This window comes from Acartia tonsa, chromosome 6 (genome assembly GCF_053477335.1).
Source record: "Acartia tonsa isolate MP-2025a chromosome 6, ASM5347733v1, whole genome shotgun sequence".
NCBI classification, from domain to species: domain Eukaryota; kingdom Metazoa; phylum Arthropoda; class Copepoda; order Calanoida; family Acartiidae; genus Acartia; species Acartia tonsa.
This window is the reverse complement of record NC_137265.1, coordinates 8,711,790-8,717,789: the sequence shown is the minus strand read 5'-3', so window position 1 is coordinate 8,717,789 and position 6,000 is coordinate 8,711,790. Positions and strand designations below refer to the sequence as shown.

General features: G+C 29.6%; 1 protein-coding gene across 7 annotated transcripts in view; it reads left to right on the top strand.

The window, feature by feature from the left end:
* Positions 1-5,035: 5,035 nt before the first annotated feature.
* Positions 5,036-6,000, top strand: part of LOC145321755 (uncharacterized) — a 75,994-nt gene continuing 75,029 nt past the window's right edge. For 5 of the 7 annotated variants that reach the window (XM_080163330.1, XM_080163328.1, XM_080163332.1 and 2 more), the window contains exon 1: positions 5,059-5,380. The gene's annotated coding sequence lies outside the window, so the exon portion shown is untranslated. Of the gene's footprint in view, positions 5,381-6,000 lie in introns of all 7 variants that reach the window. The other 2 variants (XM_080163335.1, XM_080163333.1) reach the window with 1 other exon arrangement.

Sequence of the window (6,000 nt, the reverse complement as noted above, 5' to 3'; positions counted from 1 at the left end):
CTAAAAACACATTGTGTGTACTGTTCAAATTCTTGATTTATGTCGACATACAAATAGCAACAATTTTTATCAATTATTTTATTACAGTTGATCCTAATTTTTATGAAATATTAATTTTGATTTTTATAAAATTAAAACCTTATTTTACAAAATTATTTTTTTAATTACTTTTTAATCTATATCAAAAATAGATCTATTTTACCGAGAAAATTAAGTTTTTTAATAATTTTATCTTCAATTTAGAAATTTTCCTATATTCCATAAAAAAAAAAATATTTTTAACTTTCTGAGCAATTACTAAAAAAATGCAAAAATTAAATTATGGAAAAATTGAGAGGACAGTAATCGACAAATTATTCTACTACCTTTATCTAATTGTGCCTGTAAAAATGACGTCATACGTCAATCAAAATGTCTCTTAGCCTGCCATTGGCAATTTAGTCTTTGTATTTGCCTATCATTAGTCATTTGTATTGTTTGACATCATTTTTATAGGCACTATAAACAATTTCTGAAATTTCACAAACTGGATAAAAGAAGATTAATTTATCATTCATTGTCCTATCCCTGTAATCTTTGTTATTAAAGTTGTTATGTATTGTATACTTGTATACATATGACATACATTTTTCTTCAGGGATAAAGGAAGAAGAAAACAAATAACTTTATATATATTCTGGGGTAATACTTAAATCCTTATACTAAAGTAACAGGATGTCTGTGTGTCTGTGTGTCTGTGTATCTGTGTATCTGTGTGTCTGTGTGTCTGTACCGAAGGATCTCGCTAACCGCTGAATCGATCGGGTTCTCCTTAACAGGGTAGCTTCTCATAGGTCCCGGGAAGGTATATAACAATTTTTTTGGGGGGTGGGACACCCCCAACCCCCCCAAAAAAGGAACCCCCCCCCCCAATTTTTTATTTTTTTTATTTTTTTAACTGAAATTAAAAATAGGTTCTCATAGGTCCCGGGAAGGTTTATAACAATTTTTTTTTTGGGGGGGGGGGGGGTGGGACACCCCCAACCCCCCCAAAATTTTTTTTACTTTTTCTTTGAAAATTTAAAATAAGAAATTGCCAATTGGGTTATTAAATTTGACTCTCTCCTCCTCAAGTGTCCCTAGAGGCCTCTAGGGGCGTAGCCGCTAGTATTATCTAAACCAATAAGATCTAAAGAGATAAGACAATGCCCGAAAAATGTATGTGCATTCACCATGATGATACACAAAGTTACTCCATCTGTTAATTACAATTAGTGGCTGAAACGTTTGGACAATCAACTTAATTAACCAACTAATCCATATTTAATAAAAGTCCCCAAAGTTGTTGAGCCGTCGAATAAGAAAACGTTGCTATAAAACTTTGGGAACTATTGTAATAAACAACAAATTGTCCCTTCTCCTTCTGTATAAAAATAGCAATTTACTACTTTTGGTTAAACTACGTTAATAGACGTTTCTGTATGGAGAAGGTTCAATTCTATATTACGATAGGTATATATATTTTTTATATTTAATTAATTAATTTTTTTATTTTTATCCTTGATTTATAATGACATTAAGACATATTTTATGGATTCCAGATGCGGTTTATGTGTAATGGAAAACAAAGATATGACACAATTTTATCTTTAATTATAAACATATTATCATACACAGGGAGGGAGGGGACATTGGGCTGTTTATTACACTAGTCCCCAAAGTTTTGTGATAACGTTTCCTTATTTGTTGTCTTAACTGCTATGGATTTTTGATTGGTTGGTTTATCTAGATGAGTGTTCAAACGTTTCAAACACTAATTTTTATATACTGAAGGGGTAATTTTGTGTGTCATCATTGGTCATTGGCATTGCCTTATCCCTTTAGATCCCTGCATTATACAACACATTCTATTTAAATGATTTTCAATATTTTAAATATATATTTTATAACTTAACATATAAGATAAGGCTCGGCAGTTTTCATACAATAGACCTTTTTAATTTCAAGAATTTCAAGCCGTAGTAATAAAACATAGCCTTTATATAATAAAATAAGCAGTTAAAATGCAGAAAATATGTGGCTGGCTAGCTGCTGTTAAGCTCTGATAATTATTAAGAAATTGGCAATTGAACACTTTGCTAATGTCTAAAATACAAAATCCCCCTCTCTTCCTAATCACTGAAGGCTAACCAAACCTGTATGATCTAACTTAACCCGAATCAGTAAATATATAGATAGGCTTTTAGAAAATTGGCAAAATCACTTGTGGAATATTTTTTTATTTACTCTGAAACAGTTTGTCTTAAGCGATTTTTTAGTTTATAAAACTTACCAATAAGTAAAATTCATAGCTAAACTTTTAAATGCATTTTATCAACACGCAAATTTAAATTTTACAGTTAATTTTGCACTTCGATAATTGTTTACAATTATTCATATTTATATACAATATACATATGATATTTACATGTGTTCAAAACTGATTTGACAAGTTCATCATGTTGTTTTCTAGGCATGTATGGGGGGATAGCATCTGAATAATAGTTATTTATCGAATCTTATTTTAGACAGCTTTCGGCGGATAAAAATATGAAAGATTATAAGATTAAAACCAGTTTTCTTTGCCCTAAGAGGCCGAAGACCAGGGCTAACAAAGCTGGCATTAATTAAAAAATTTTAATTCAATATTCGATTATATATATCCGGTTATAATCTAGCGGATATTAATTGGTTTCGAAGAAATACTAGAAATATTTTTACTGCTAAAAACTTTCATATTTTGAACAATTTTCTTTTACCCCTTTTTTTGAAAACACTAATTTATTCAAGTCCTAACTTCCAATAGTTTATAAATTATGTACCTTACCCATATTATTAAACTAGTCCTAGAGTAGCTGCGCTACTAAAGTTTTATATAGATTTTTTACTTAAACGTCAGACGTTGGTCTCCAAGTTTGCTCTACATAGAGAGCCTAACATTTTATATAGTAAAACAATATTCTGAAAGATACTAATTTTTTTTACAAAGCAATTAGAGAATTTTTACTTATGGTTTCGAAAAATTTTTTCGAAAAATTATTCAATTTTTAAAATTTCATATATTTTTTTACTTATGTGCAATATTATGAAATAACTCCAAAGCTTTCACTGCGAACTAATATTGTGATGTGTCCTAGTTTTATAGTAAATTTATTGGATCTTGGGCAAAAACGAAGTAGTGGGTTTCGTCGTATTTTCACAGTAGCTTTTATCCTATTTCTAGCCCCTTCTGGAGGCTCTAACCCTGCGGGACAATCATTAACATTAACCTTACATAATATAACTTATCAAAATCTACTCTGAAAATACGACGAAACCCGCTACCTCGATATCTTTAAATGATCCATAATCATAATTTTCATATATCGTCAATTTTAAAACGATATAAAAATCAAAAGAATCCCCAATATTTACCTTTTTAAAGATTTCAATTGATTTTGATTATTTAATTTCCGCCTTTTTATATGTATTAGTTTCTTGTTGGATAATGTTAAGAAAATTATTTATCGCATCGTATTATAGACATTTTTCAGTGGATATTAAAATAAAGAATTATAACATGAAACCCGGACAAACAAAACTGGAATTGATTTTTTTGATTTTTGTTTGAATATTTGTGGATCAAATTATCTGTAATACGATGCTATGCATGATTTTTCAGTGTGGCTGAGAACTGGTTCTAATCTAGCAGATATTAATCAGTTTCGAAGCCATACTGGAAATGTATATAATTTTATACTGCAGTTTCTTGAAATGTTCCATTTTTATATTTTTTTATTAATGTTTTATGTATTTAATTATATTATTGTGTGATTAGAATCTCAACTAAGTGCAATATTTATTTATTTATTATTTATGTAAATTTGTGATAATGATGGCCAACGAAATTATAATTTTTTGTAATATTATGTAATTTAAAATCTGATTTTATTTATTTGCTTCAAAACTTTTTTGTGGTCATCTTTTAATAATTGGAAATAAATTACATTTTAAATCATTAAATGTTTTATCTATTTAATTTTAATTATTCTTTTTATCTCATATTATGAGCACGATGAAACAAGGATGACAACATCCATAAGTGGCGAATCATGTACAAAAGTAAGATAAAAAGCAGATATTTAGTGTTCATAAACAATCACTTTATAAAATACCAGCGGCTAGGCCCCTAGAGGTCTCTAGTGGCACTTTTTTTATATTTGAAATATGTCTGTGTTGCGTTGACGTTTATGTTGCGTCGAACTCTCTTTGTAAAATCGAGAAACATAAAAACAATTTCGATTTTTGTGATTTCTCTTGGGAGGGTTGTGGTACCCTCCCCTAAAATAGTTATAAGCCTTCCCGGGACCTACCCTGTTAAGGAGAACCCGAAAGGTTCAGCGGTTAGCAAGATCCTTCGATACAAACACATAGACAAACAGACATCCTGTTACTATAGTACAAGGATATATTCCTTTCTGGTAGCATTACCGTCAGACCAACGGACCAAATGAATATGCTCGTTGATATAGGACACCTACACCAAAAATTTAGCCGTCTTTCTTAAAGAAAATCACTTTTCCCCAAAAAAGAATCGGATAGACATACAGACGGTCATTTCAAATTATAGAGTAACTTATCAACTAAAAAAAGTAATATGATTGATGTGACAAGGTGAAAAACTTCGTAAAACCATATAGAAAACATCTAGATGTAAGTATATATATACAGGCAATTTCTGTCCTTTTAAGGAACAAATTTGTTTTACACCGTAACCGAAAGTTAAATTTGGAAATTCTTATAATTCTTTTGTATGAAGCTCTTTGTATTGAAATTGTTATTTAAGCATACTCTTTGCATCTTTAATCTTAATTTCAATTATAGTAAATGTTGATAAATTATGATGATTTTTTATTTTATATTAGATAAGGTATAATTACAAAAAATATTTATAACAATTGATTTATTTATCAAAATATTATCAGCTTGGTGAATTTTTTTTTATTTCATGAAAAATGGTGTAGTTTTTGTACAGTTAAAACAATAACAAAAATCAGCTGACTTCTAAATAAAACAAATGGACTCATCATTTAGGGAAAAATAAAACAGAGGGATGAAGGTCATGCGCACCAATTGAAAATTTTGAACGAAAACGAGCAATTTTTATACAGTTTTATGTTAGGTGAACTGACTTCGCCTAGTTAGGGCAGAAATGTGACCGCCGAATCATTTTGTACACTTTGCTTAGCAAGGCTTTGATTTTAATGTTTTGTACAGAGAAGCCAGTGATATTTTAAGAAGGAATCCTTTTTTTATTTAAGTGATTGTAGTGTTGTGAATTATATGTATGTGACAGTGTTGAGTTATTTGTATTGCTTTTAAGGTATGTAATATATTTGTTTTAATCCTATTATGTAAAGTAGTAAGGTTTTGTTGCATCATGAAAACAAAGTATAGTGAGTTTCGTCTTATCTTCACACATTGGCTCCTATTTCTAAACCCTGAGAGGCCAATTTCCTAACCCTAACAAGACAATTATTAACATTAACCTAACCTAAAATAACCTATCAAAAGCTACTGTGAAAATACGACTATACCCGCTACTTCGTTTTCTTTCCATGATAAGTTGTTTTGTCTAAATCAAAAGATTTCGATACTACTGAACCGATAGAGTCTTCCATTTTAGAGAAGCTTTATTGGTTTTATGCAACTTTTAAGTATTTAAGTATTGGGATGGTTTTATGTTATTTTTCTGATCCTTTCCCCATCGAATACGAAGCCCCTAGAGGTAGTACCTGGTTTTATATATATAGCACTTTTACTTATAATGCATTCTTTTTTATTTGAATGATTGTTTGTTTTGGTTAATAAATATGAAACCAAATTCTTTTTTTTTCAACTCGACATAAGATGTGTTGTACTATAGGCAAACGTGAAATAAAAATGTTATGTTGTTCAAGTAAGTAGTGCAGCTTTTTTTCCCAAAGTTCATGAAGTACCTAT